This window comes from Gobius niger, assembly GCF_951799975.1.
Source record: "Gobius niger genome assembly, chromosome: 9".
In the NCBI taxonomy this organism is placed as follows: Eukaryota; Metazoa; Chordata; class Actinopteri; order Gobiiformes; family Gobiidae; genus Gobius; species Gobius niger.
Window position 1 is genome coordinate 5,001,596 of NC_136860.1, and position 13,533 is coordinate 5,015,128.

The 13,533-nt window shown below is 43.6% G+C and overlaps 1 long non-coding RNA gene across 8 annotated transcripts; it reads left to right on the forward strand.

The window, feature by feature from the left end:
* Window positions 1-6,033: 6,033 nt before the first annotated feature.
* Window positions 6,034-9,107, forward strand: LOC306968210. 8 transcript variants are annotated; one of them, XR_013793242.1, is made up of 6 exons: window positions 6,034-7,231; window positions 7,592-7,843; window positions 7,880-7,915; window positions 7,988-8,059; window positions 8,132-8,203; window positions 8,312-9,107. It is a non-coding gene; the product is annotated as an uncharacterized lncRNA (long non-coding RNA). The 8 variants fall into 8 exon arrangements; XR_013793243.1 differs by having other exon boundaries at window positions 7,988-8,131; window positions 8,168-8,317; XR_013793244.1 differs by having other exon boundaries at window positions 6,035-7,231; window positions 7,988-8,095; window positions 8,168-8,317.
* Window positions 9,108-13,533: the final 4,426 nt, after the last annotated feature.

Genomic DNA, 13,533 nt, shown 5'->3' on the forward strand with positions numbered 1-13,533 from the left:
GGTGGACCATGTTCATTTAACTATGATTTACTGGAAATGTAATGAATGCATTTGACCCATTCTCATTACCACTGGGGCAAACTGTAGGAGCAGTGGGCAGCCTCCGTAGGCTGGTGATCAGGGACACATCTCCAGATGTGGAGCCAGGCTAATGGTCAGATACACCTGGCATTGCACATGTTTTTAGTGGTAGGGGAAACCGGAGTACCTAGAGGAAATCTACGCAGACACAGGAGAACATGCTAGCGGGAATCGAACGTGGGACTTTCTTGCTGTGAAGCACGAGCGCTAACTGCTGCACCACCATGCTGACACTGCAGCTGTGATTCTTTTCTGTGTTTCATATGAAAGATTTGGAATTCCCTTTGGTTTTAGATTGGTCCTTAGCCCGACGACAGTAGAAGCTCTCTATTCATTTCAATAACAGTGAAGACAAGACCAAAAACACTCGGGGCTATAACCCCGGTAAAATAGCGCACACTGGAATATTAAGAATGGAAAAAAAAGATGAATAAAAATGAGAAAGATTATACATTTTGTTAATGGAAAATTACATTCTGAAAATGAATTGCTTACTTTGTAAAGATTTTCAATGGAACAAATCGTCCAAACTGCAATTTTCAAGGTATGGATAGGTGGCGCTGTACTGTGCTGAAGTGGGCCTGTTAATGAGTTTGTTCTGTTTAGTTTGTGGAAGTGCATTAGTGACTCATATACGAGCTCAATAGATTATTGCATGTTCCAATTATACAGGAGAATATGCCATTGGAGAGACATGTGCAGTTTTACAAACCGTAAGTTATAGCTTTGCTTCACTTTAAGAAAACCTCTGCATTTGCGCTTTCGATACCGCCCCCTACTGGAGCTTTTCAGTCGGTACCAAGTAGGCACCGTTGAACGGTAGCCTACCCAGCCCCACTAATGCCCTTCCCCAAACTGAACTGAATGGGTGAAGGCACCCATTCATTTGTAGCCTCCTCCCAGGATAGAGCCCCCTACCTTTAGCCTGAAAACTGCAGTTTGGGGAATTTTTATTACATTGCCAACACTTTATGTTACAGGTGACGCTGCTCGGCCAGTTTTCTTTCTATTGTGCCGTTTTAGGATTTTCTCCTGAACTATGCCTTTTTGTACTTTATTTTAATGCAAATAAAATAACATAGGTATCGAAAAAAAGTACTGTTAAGGCACCGGTACCAATAAGCAGGTATCGTTAAAGTAGTGGTATCGGGGGGAAAAAGGTACCCAGCCCGAGGCATTAGTGACTTAATTATGAGCTCTGTCAGCCAATGCCTGTGAGCGTGACCTGTCCTTCAAAATACACAAAATCTACGCGTTTTCCACCACAGCGTTGCGGGGAGACACGTTTTACAAACCGTGGCCGGATCTTCAATACAATACACTGTGCCAAGTATGATCTTATTTGGATGAAAAACCAGGGACTAGTTCATTAAAACAGAAGATTAGTCAAAATGGATTCAGGAATTCAATCCAAAATGGTCGACTTCCTGTGCGTGGCACTCCAATTCAGGTTTTGGTTTGTCCTGATGTCCCTTCACTGTACCAAACGGTTTTGGCCTACGCCAAAAAACGTGTGCTTTCATTTAACTTTGAGGGGGCGCTGTGGAGCCATTTTGTTTTGGGTGTGGCCAATTCGTCCATTTCCATACATTTTCACGCCACCCGAATGTCTCCGCCAAATCTGTTGAGTTTTCGTCGATGGTTAGTGGGTCAATAATGCGATCGTTGATGTCGAAAAAAAAATTTAAACCGTAAGCGGCATTAGAGGCCTCCGTCCTTTGGGGCAACTCACTCCCACGCGACCGCCCCGTCTTGCTCTCACCCATAACTCGGAGCCACAGGTGTGCGACCGTCCAGACTCATATTCGTCCCCAGTTTTTTTTTTTTTTTTTTTTTTACGAGTTTGTCAAAATTTCTGGGGTGTAAAAAAGTGTAGTAACTCCATTGGAATCTAATTGGAAACATCTGATCCTGAACCGGTCACCATATCACTCAATCGCACAGATGGCTCTCCTCCTTTCCACTATACAGTGCCTCTCGTGAGTATTCATACACCTTGAACTTTTGCACATTTTGTCATGTTTACAATCCTAAACATGAAGATTTTATTTTGATTTTTTTACTGAACGTTCACACACAAGTAACCGACAACTGTGAAGTGAAAGCAAAATGATACATGATACTGTTAATTTTTAAAAAATAGAAAAGTGAAAAGTGGGGCTTGCATAAGTATTCATACAGCATTTTCTGAGTGCATTAAATTGCCTTTAAAACATTTCTAATGACTCCAGAATGTTCACACCTTGGCCTAACGGTTAAATAGAGGCCAACTGTGTGTAATCTACTCTCAGTATAATTTCAGCTGTTCTTTTAGGCCCTCAGAGCTGTGGTCGGAGTGTATTGGTCACTGAACAACATCATGAAGGTCAAGGAGCACCAGAGAGGTCAGGGATAAAGTTGTGGAGAAGTTTAAAGCCGTGTTAAGTTATACAACGATTTCCCAAGATTTGAACATCTCCCAGAGCACTGTTCAATCCATTGTTCGGAAATGGAAAGAGTATAGCACCACTGCCAACTTACCAAGGCGTGGTCCTCCACCTAAAATATCAGAGCGAACAAGGAGAACACTGGTCAGAAAGGCAACCAAGTGCCCCATGATAACTCTGGAGGAACTGCCAAGTGCTGCTGCTGAGCTGGGGGAAACTGTACATGGGACAACTATAAGTCGTACTCTACAGAAATCTGGCCGTCATGGACGAGTGGAAGAAGAAAGCCATTATTGAAAGGCCATAAAAAATCCCGTTTGAAGTTTGCTAGAAGTCATATGGAGGACACAGCTCCATGTGGAAGAAGGAGCTTTGGTCAGATGAGACAAAAATTTAACTTTTTGGCCCAAATGCAAAACGTTATGTATGGAGCAAATCTGACACTGCTCATCGTCCTGAGTGCACCATCCCCAATGTCAAATATACGGGGGGGAGCATCATGCTGTGGGGCTGCTTTTCCTCAGCGGGGACTGGGGAGACTGTAAGAATAGTTGGGAAGATGGATGGAGCCAAATACAGGGACATTTTGGAGGAAAACCTGGTGGAGTCAGCAAGAGAACTGAGGCTGGGGCGGAGATTTACCTTCCAGCAGGACAATGACCCGGAGCACAAAGCTCAAAGTGTAAGATGCTGGCAGGGAAAGCTTACATGGAGCGCCATAACCAAGTGGCTGGTATAGTGTACAGGAACATCTGTACAGAGTATGGGCTGGAAACCCCAAGGTCAAAGTGGGAAACACCTCCAAAGGTGGTAGAGAATGACCGAGCCAAGATCCTGTGGGACTTCCAGATTCAGACGGACAGAATGGTAATGGCGAACCAACCGGACATTGTAGTGGTGGACAAAGAGCAGAGGAAAGCCGTTGTGGTCGACATAGCAATACCAAGCGACTTCAACATCAGGAAAAAGGAACATGAGAAACTAGAGAAATACCAGGGGCTCAGAGAAGAGCATGGAGAAAATCTGGAGGGTGAAGGCATCAGTGGTGCCCGTGGTCATTGGGGCACTCGGGGCAGTGACCCCCAAACTGGAGGAGTGGCTCCAGCAGATCCCAGGAAATACATCAGACATCTCGGTCCAGAAAAGGGCAGTTCTAGGAACTGCAAAGATATAGATATAGATATAGCTAGCGTTAGAGTCATGCATGTATCACGCCTATGCCTACTGTTCATGTATGTAATGCTAATAAAATAAATAAAATTATCCTGAGCTTATTTGTTGGGCATTATTTCTTTGACAGTGTTTTCAGTTTGAGCCAGCAATGTCATGGTTCTATTTGTGTTCTGTCCCCTGTTTTGGTTTGGTTCTGTGTCAAGTCTTTTATTTTGTCATGTCTGTTCTGTCCTTGTAGTTTTGCTTTGCTTCCCTTGTGTTGATTACCTGTCCCGCCCTAATGTGTTTCACATGTTCCCTGTTCCTTCTGTATATAGACCCCTGTGTTTTCCCTTGTCCTTGTCAGTTCATTTGTATTCTATTGGTGCGTTGTGTGTGTGTCCTGTTCCGTGTTCCTGCTTAGTGAGTTTTGCATTTTTTGTCTGTTCTTGGCCTTTGCCATTAAATTTCCTTTTCCCACAGCAGGCCTTCCAGACCCGCCTCTGCCTTCACCGGAGACCCCGGACCCGCCTCCGCCTCTGCCTTTGCCGGAGACCCCGGACCCGCCTCTGCCTTTGCCGGAGACCCCAGACCCGCCTCTGCCTTTGCCGGAGACCCCGGACCCGCCTTTGCCGGAGACCCCGGACCCGCCTCTGCCTTTGCCGGAGACCCCGGACCCGCCTTTGCCGGAGACCCCGGACCCGCCTCTGCCTTTGCCGGAGACCCCGGACCCGCCTTCGCCGGAGACTCCGGACCCGCCTCTGCCTTCGCCGGAGACTCCGGACCCGCCTTTGCCAGAGACCCCGGACCCGCCTCTGTCATGTCCTAGACCTCCATGGCCCCCAGACCTGCGTTGTGTGTGTGTCCTGTCCCGTGTTCCTGCTAAGTGAATTTTGCATTTTTTGTCTGTTCTTGGCCTTTGCCATCAAATTTCCTTTGAACCTGTTTTTGGCTGTTTTTGCTTTTGGGTCGAATCCCCACCACACTCGTGACAAGCAAAGATGGTTAGCCTTTAACTTGGCCATCATGAGCGACAGACGACACACAGCTAGACTAACAAGCTAACTCGCTAGCCTCCTTGTGCTAATTATTAGCAAATTGATTGCAATTGGCACATTTTGGTGAATGCAGTTCATAAATTCACATTGATTACTTACTCGATCTCCTTGCATAAACATGTTTCTGACATCCCTCGTTGTCATAGGAAGGTGTAAAGCGGACCCTTTGCCTCAGCCATTCTGCAGACCTTCCTCTCCTGGCGCACCTCCCTACGTCTTGCGTCTACTGCAGTATCTTGTTATTTCATAATAAATTGGTATCACGAAATAACATGATCATGTCATATTCTGAAATAACGTGATAAATATCTCGTTATTTCATAATAAATTGATACCATGAAATAATGTGATCCTTACCTTGTAAGAACATGAAATTATCTTGAAATAACATGAAATTATCTTGAAATAACGTGATACCTGCCTAAAAAATAACATATACCCAATTAGCCCAGTGAAAAAATAACATACACATGAGTGAACCCAGCACGCTTTGGTATATTTATTTCTAAAGTTTGAAATTTAAATAAATGCTATCAACGGGACTTCGGACAAATAGACCTGTTTTTTTCTGACTAAAGCGATGTCGGACTAATGGCACCTCTGCTCAATGGTATATCTTCATAATAATGAGACATCGGACTAATGGGTTATCGGACCAATGGCATGGCACTGGCCCTGAAATCTGTGGTCATGAAAACCCTTGAACGGCTCCTACTGTGATAGCATGGGTGTGGAGGACACCATCCTGTACATGCTCCACCAAGCCCACTCTTTTGTCGATGGCCCGGGGGGTATGTGAGGATAATGTCTGCCTTCAACACCAGGACTCAGATCCTCAGATGCAAACTGGAGAATCTGGGCATGGAGCCTGCTTTCACTGAGTGGCTCACTAATTATCTGACAGATAAAACTGAAAGGGTCTAAAAATAAAAAAAGGGTCTAAAAACATCAAAACTGACAGTTTGAAAGGCCCTTATATCAATAAAATATACCGCCGAAGGAACAAGTCCTTTGTCCCCGTGGGAGAAGCTCCAGGAACAGTGGGCCTTGATTGAATAATGCCATTTTATTTAATAATACAAATGTAAAATTTACTGAATGAAATTTAGATTATATCGACTGAACTTGCATAAAATGTCCGTAAAAAAAAATACACTAAAACTGAAAAGACTAAAAATAGACAAAAATTAAATTCATGATGTTGTCAAAATGAGCACTGTTTTGCACTAAGGGTTTGGGAGTAACACAGTGGAACAACTGACCTTAAAGTGAACTGAGCTGAGCACTACCCCCCTCTGCTGGTAGTTCCCCATAATAACACACCACACGAGGCAGCGTACATTTCATGATAGTTTAATACAGGATCTGCATGGACTCTGTCTCTCTTACAACAATACGGGAGGAGCTGTACACTGTCTGTAATGTTCCACAGACTGCAAATGTACAGCACAGGGGCGCGTTCCAACTCTCTGTGTGCTCCTCCTCGCTGCCTCAAGGCTACGAGGATGAACATCCAGAGAAGTTTGACCTACCCCCAGGTGCAAACCAATCGCCAGCATCCTGTGGCTGGAGGAGGGAATATCGTCAGACGGACACAGTGGCAGTGTGAGGCATTTGAACAGGAACTCTTATCTGTTTTGTAATCCTTTTACTGGGGCCATCTTATCCGTTTTGTAATGCTTTTGTAATTTGCTGGGGCCATACTTCCTGCTGTATAAAGTACACGGTTTAGTATTTCCTGCCTTTTATTGCCTAGTAGGTGAAACTCAATAAATTTTCACTTGACCCAGTCTGAGCAGTTCTGAACTTTAAGTGTGTCCATTACAGCTTTAATGAAAGCGTATGCATTCCATTTAAAACGACTTTAATTCTATTTTCAACTTCATTTGTTAGTTGCAGTCCTCACATTTAAGCACATTTAGGGGCTTTCATGGGCCAATTGAGTAATGACATTGTAATGACACATATTTGAGATATCTATATCCAGCCACAAGGATCCTGGCGATTGGGACATGTGACTCACTGGCACCATTTCAGCACTTTCATTGCTGAGAGTGAACTGAGGCGTCGGTACTAGGCCGCAGTTTCACACATTAGGCTGTTGTTCCCGCTGCAAACCGGGCTGCAGAGTTTCAGATCACAACACACACTTGGGCTCATGCTAATTACAAAATATATATATAATATATATATTTATTAAGGCAAAAATCAATTTTGCGTCAATGCATGTATTTTCAACACTAAAACTACAGATACTAGTTGAGACTTGGTTGTCCAAGAGCTGCCTGTTCAGAAAAATTCAAATTCATTTGCACCACTTTGTCTCTTCATTCCCTTTCATATTAGCCTTGTTATACCAACTCAACAGAAAGTAGGGCTTTGTCTGAATGTCTTCTGTGATGACAGGTGAGGGCGTGGAGTGAATGTCCTCCAAGATGACAGGTGAGGGCGTGGAGTGAATGTCCTCCAAGATGACACGTGAGGGCGTGGAGTGAATGTCCTCCAAGATGACAGGTGAGGGCGTGGAGTGAATGTCCTCCAAGATGACAGGCGAGGGCGTGGAGTGAATGTCCTCTGAGATGACAGGGGAGGGCGTGGAGTGAATGTCCTCCGAGATGACAGGTGAGGGCGTGGAGTGAATGTCCTCTGTGATGACAGGTGAGGGTGTGGAGTGAATGTCCTCTGTGATGACAGGTGAGGGTGTGGAGTGAATGTCCTCTGTGATGACAGGTGAGGGTGTGGAGTGAATGTCCTCTGAGATGACAGGTGAGGGCGTGGAGTGAATGTCCTCCAAGATGACAGGGGAGGGCGTGGAGTGAATGTCCTCTGAGATGACAGGTGAGGGCGTGGAGTGAATGTCCTCTGTGATGACAGGTGAGGGCGTGGAGTGAATGTCCTCTAAGATGACAGGTGAGGGCGTGGAGTGAATGTCCTCTGAGATGACAGGTGAGGGTGTGGAGTGAATGTCCTCTGAGATGACAGGTGAGGGCGTGGAGTGAATGTCCTCTGAGATGACAGGTGAGGGCGTGGAGTGAATGTCCTCTAAGATGACAGGTGAGGGCGTGGAGTGAATGTCCTCTGAGATGACAGGTGAGGGCGTGGAGTGAATGTCCTCTGAGATGACAGGTGAGGGTGTGGAGTGAATGTCCTCCAAGATGACAGGTGAGGGCATGGAGTGAATGTCCTCTGAGATGACAGGTGAGGGTGTGGAGTGAATGTCCTCTGAGATGACAGGTGAGGGTGTGGAGTGAATGTCCTCTGAGATGACAGGTGAGGGCGTGGAGTGAATGTCCTCTAAGATGACAGGTGAGGGCGTGGAGTGAATGTCCTCTGAGATGACAGGTGAGGGTGTGGAGTGAATGTCCTCCAAGATGACAGGTGAGGGCATGGAGTGAATGTCCTCTGAGATGACAGGTGAGGGTGTGGAGTGAATGTCCTCTGTGATGACAGGTGAGGGCGTGGAGTGAATGTCCTCTAAGATGACAGGTGAGGGCGTGGAGTGAATGTCCTCTGTGATGACAGGTGAGGGCGTGGAGTGAATGTCCTCCAAGATGACAGGGGAGGGCGTGGAGTGAATGTCCTCTGAGATGACAGGTGAGGGCGTGGAGTGAATGTCCTCTGAGATGACAGGTGAGGGCGTGGAGTGAATGTCCTCTGAGATGACAGGTGAGGGCGTGGAGTGAATGTCCTCTGAGATGACAGGTGAGGGCGTGGAGTGAATTTAGACCTTTGTTCTGATAAAAATTATGATTGTAATTATCTTTTGTGTTTAGCGATCACAAACACTACAAAATCTTCGTTATCATTCACCAGACGGTTGCAAAGTGCTAATTGATCACACTGGCAGAATGGGTGTGGGAGAACATACATTTTATACAGAGTTTATATTATATGTAAAACAATAGTATCAAACTTTCAGTCTTCACAAGGCGTTTGTTGAAAATGCTGTTACTAATTATTTACTACATGAAACATATATTTAAGGCGAGGCACTGAAACAAAACACGATTGTGTGTTTTAAATTTCATTTTTCGGGCCTGTTAGCTCTGAATACGTTTGTGGTTTCACCTGGAAACAAGGAGATAATTTACACGATCGTTCTGTGAGGCAACTCCTGTTGTGATATTGGGCTTTACAAAACAATTGATTGATTGATAATACTATGTTTTACTATCACTGAATCCTCTTCAATTCATACATTTATAGGGGGATTTGCTCCATCCAAGACTGTCCTACAAAATGCATTTTTCTTACACTCTGTGGCCTATAGACACCACATTGAAATCTAAGATTATGGCAGTTTTCAAAAACAATTAGCATGAAATTAGCTTTAGCTTTTATTTTCAGGGCTAAAACACCTACATTTACAAACAAAAATGGCAGTGAAATGTTTAAATCTTGTGTAAAGTTGTCACATGTCATAAATTATCCAACAGCTGCATGTTTTTTGCCATGCACTGTTGAATGTATTTCAGCAAGACGTGATTAATTACCCATAGTAAAACACAGACAGCAAATAGTTGTTACCCTAGGACAGCCCATAGATTGATGACAGTTTTCTTCCTCAAAATACGGCAAGAACCATATGTTTACATACACTTCATAAAAAGACATATTTGCATTTTTTCTTAATGTCTGACATGAAACTAGAATTCACTTTTAAATTTTGTTAAATGCCAGAAGACTGAAAGACAAAGGGCCAGATCTTGTGGCGGCGCAGGCTCTTGGCGAATTATTTTCCGAGTGGCGGCGCTATATGTGCCATTCGCCTCCGCCACCTGTGAGGGGGCGTCACAAGAGGAGGTGACTGCACTGATGGAAACACGGCTGACATTCACTTCCTCATTTACATTGCGCTGTCTTGCGTTCTTTCTTAAGCCTTAGGCTCTCACAGGTCAAACTAAAAACTTTATTTACCCCATCGTGAGCTAAACGATGTTCACGTCTCGAGAGAAAAAGAGCTACTGTGGCGCGGATCGGCTCGCGCTTGACGTGAACGCGAAGCAAAACAAAAGCACATGTTCACCCCACACAACCACTCTCCTGGACGCGGAGTCGATCTGGTTGGAGGAAAATCTGTGTCTCCACCCACTTAAATGTGCTAAGGAGTGGCAAGATCACAAAGTGCGCTCCTACTGAGCGCAAAATGTCACGCTATTGTCTCCGTTTTGATGCACAAGATCGGGCCCACTATTTTTTATTACTTTTTAGTACGTAACCAAAAGTTTACATACATTTCATTTTTGTATTTTCTTCCACAAGTTTCTCACAATAGTTGCAGGAGTTTTGGTCCATTCCTCCAAACAGAACTGGTGTAACTGAGACACATTTGTAGCCACCTTGTGTGCCTATGCCTGTTCAGCTCTGCTCATACATTGTCAACTAGATTGAGATCTGGACTTTGTGATGGTCACAACAAAACACTGACTTTGTTTTCCTTAAGCCACTTTGTAAACTGTCAGTTTGCTTTGGGAATTGTCCATTTGGACCCATCTGTGTCCAAGCTTTAACTTCCTGGCTGATGTCTTGAGATGTTGCTCCAATATTTCCACATAGAGTTCTTTCTTCATGATGTCATCTATTTTGTGAAATGCACAACCCCCCCCCCCCCCCCGGTGTTTCACTGTTGGGATGGTCTCTCATTCTTCTGGCATTTCACAAATAGAAATATTTTTAAAAATTCTAAGTTAATTCTGGTGTCATGCCAGACAGAAAATAAATGCAAATGTGCAGTGTATGTAAACATATGGTTCCCGTTGTATATGCAATTTGGTTATTTTTGGCTCAAAATCCCTTGTTTCCACATGAAATATTCATGATTTCATGATATTTACACTACCGCTCAAAAGTTTGGGGTCACCCGGCCAGTTCTATAGCTTCTCTAATCAGCACAACAGTTTCAGCAGTGCTAGCATAATCGCACAAGGGTTTTCTAATCATCAACCCTATAACACGATTAGCATACACAATGTACCATTAGAACCTCTGCACACCTATGTAGGTATTCCATTACATCACATCAACAATGTCTAGACTACATTTCTGATTTATTTAATATTATCCTCGTTTAAAAAAAGGCAGTGCTTTACTTTAAAAAATAAGGACATTTTAAGTGATCCCAAACTTTCAGTGTAAAAAAAAAGAAAAAGAATCACTAACTGACTTTTGTTTTTCCAAATTCACCTGCAGTGTCTTGCCTTAATGTGTGAATGGTTCCTTGCTTCCCTTGTACTTGATCATCACTTACACCCATTTGATTTGACATGAACTCTGCCCTCTGTCTGAGTTTCTGACAAAGCCTAAAACATAAACACAACCATCACATTTGGTCCTTAAAGGCTGCACGTCAGTTCAGCCCCTCGCTGCTCTCATGTACGCGGTCACGGGCAGCGTCTGGCGCAACGCCTGGACATCCAGCAGTGGCATGCAGTCGAGATTAGAACAGTCTTTTATCCTCATGTAATGTTACCAGAAGCATAAGGTAACAGTGGAAACACATTGCACACTAGAGTGGTCATGGCAATCGAGGTTATGGCAAAAGTGACAGCCATTTTGGGATTACTGGAAGAGAAAAAATCTAATTAAAGGTTGTGTAAAATTGGGACAAAAGTTTTACTAAAAGTTTCAAATGAAGATGCAATGACAGTCAATAGGCCATAAAGGCATGTCCACTGAGAATTGGCTCATTGCGGGGTGTGGTAACGCTATTTGCGTGAACCTAAACGGGTACTTCCCATTCTAATCATTTCGGAGATCAACTTCAAATTATTATATTTGTAAAGATTCCATGGTGGACTGTGAGCTCGTAGATGATCATTTACCGCATACTTCAATGCTTCAGCGGGGCAGTCATCGGCATTTATAAAAGAAGGCCAGTTTGTCTCAAAAGGCGTCATATACATTTAAAAAACATGCCGCAAACATGAAGTAATCAATAAAACCAATTGTCTATAGCTTTAATGTATTTAAATGTGTATTGCATGTTAGCCTTTCAAGCTTCCTTGCCTACCTTTACGAACAAAGATGTCTCCGACAAGTATTTACATCCTACATCCTTTTATCAATAAGTATAATCTACCAGGATCTTGCTGTTCTCTATGGAACGACCCAATCTTGAACTTCCAGTCCCAGTCTAATTGTTTTGGAGATTTGTGTAGCCTTGCTCAGATAATGCATGATGTAAGGGATAATGCTATTTGCGGTGTCAATTAACATAAATAAATGCACGGTTGCTTCCGCGAAGTCCATTTATTTCTGATAATTGACACCGCAAAGGACATTATCCCGCTTATACCATGGTCACTGACGAAAGGAATAAACTTTAATGTGTTTTAGAGTTAAAATCATTTTAAGTCGCAGCTGAGTGGACTATTTAATATCTGCCGTCTGCAGTTGTTGCCAAGCAACATGGCCAGACTCTAGAACACATTAACCAGAGCTGTGCACACTACTCCCTACATAGTGCACTATATAGTGGATACGCCATCTAGTAGGGATGTCTGAATGTCCACAGAGAAAAAAGTATTGCACACAAAATTTCCCATAATGCATTCTGAAAAGTAGTGAGCAGCGGTGGTCACTAAATGGGTCAATATAGACCACAATGCATTGTGAGAGTCAGAGAAGAACGACAGCGACAGGTCTTTGAACTAAACACAGCACGGCTGAATGAAATCATCTGTTTCAATCGTATGTTGCATATTTCTCATGAACAACTTGAATATAAACGGCTACGGTGAAAATGCTAACGTTAGCTGCTAACCTTTAGTTCGAGCTGTCAAATGATCGATAGCTTCCTCTCGCGGGCAAAAAAGGCAATAATCCAAGCCATTTTCTTCATTCATATAAAATCCATGTGAAATAAAATGTATCTGACTCATATTTATCCATCCACTGTCTCTTGAGTTTGGTTGGTCTTTGTCGCAGAACTTTTAGCAGACATAGTGCACTCATTCTGCTGGTGCTTCGGACACCTACTTTCTGCACGCCGGAGTGATTTTTTTTTTCTTTTTATGATGATGGTTTTAATTTTAATTGAAATGTCATATAAACGCTTCCAAAAGTGCCTAAACTGAATCTTTATAGGTGTAGATGAAGGAAGGATTAAACAACAAGGAGCTGTGCGCTAGCCGCCTATACCAAGGTCGCACGAACATTTTATAACAAATGTTTATTTCATTTACTAAACTCGCTAAATATGCCAAACTATAGGGTCTATTATTCATTCGCTCCATACTCGGTGATGGTAAAGTGAGGCACATCAGCCACCACCACCACCACCACCCACTCACTCACCCACTGCATTCTCCAGGCTTCCTAGTGTTCCCAAACAGTCTCACATCCAAGTCCTGCCAGGGCCTTCCCTGCATAGCTTCTGAGGTCTGACGGGGTTGGGCATAGCAAAGGCCGTATGGCCACCTTGGTCCCATGAACTGAAACCTTTAGTTTGATTTTACTCATCTAGCCAATTATGCTTAAGTGTAGGGATAATTATATCCCTGCACTGAAAGTAATGAAGAGAGAAATGGAAAGCTCCTATTATACAGAACAGTGAACATTTAAATGAAAAAAGAAATAATAATAAATCATATAGTTGATATAGTTGCAGCGGAGTGATATCCCAGTGATTCAACGACCAGACTATGTGTGCGGTTATACGAAAATAATGCACCCTCCAGCCAATCAGAATCAAGTATTCACCCAGACCATGGTATAATAAAAGCATTACATGCTGGACAACACGTTTCTGGACGTAAGGACGTACGTATGTAGGATGTAAATCAGGGCTCTCCAGCCGGTAGCTCAGGAGCGACCAT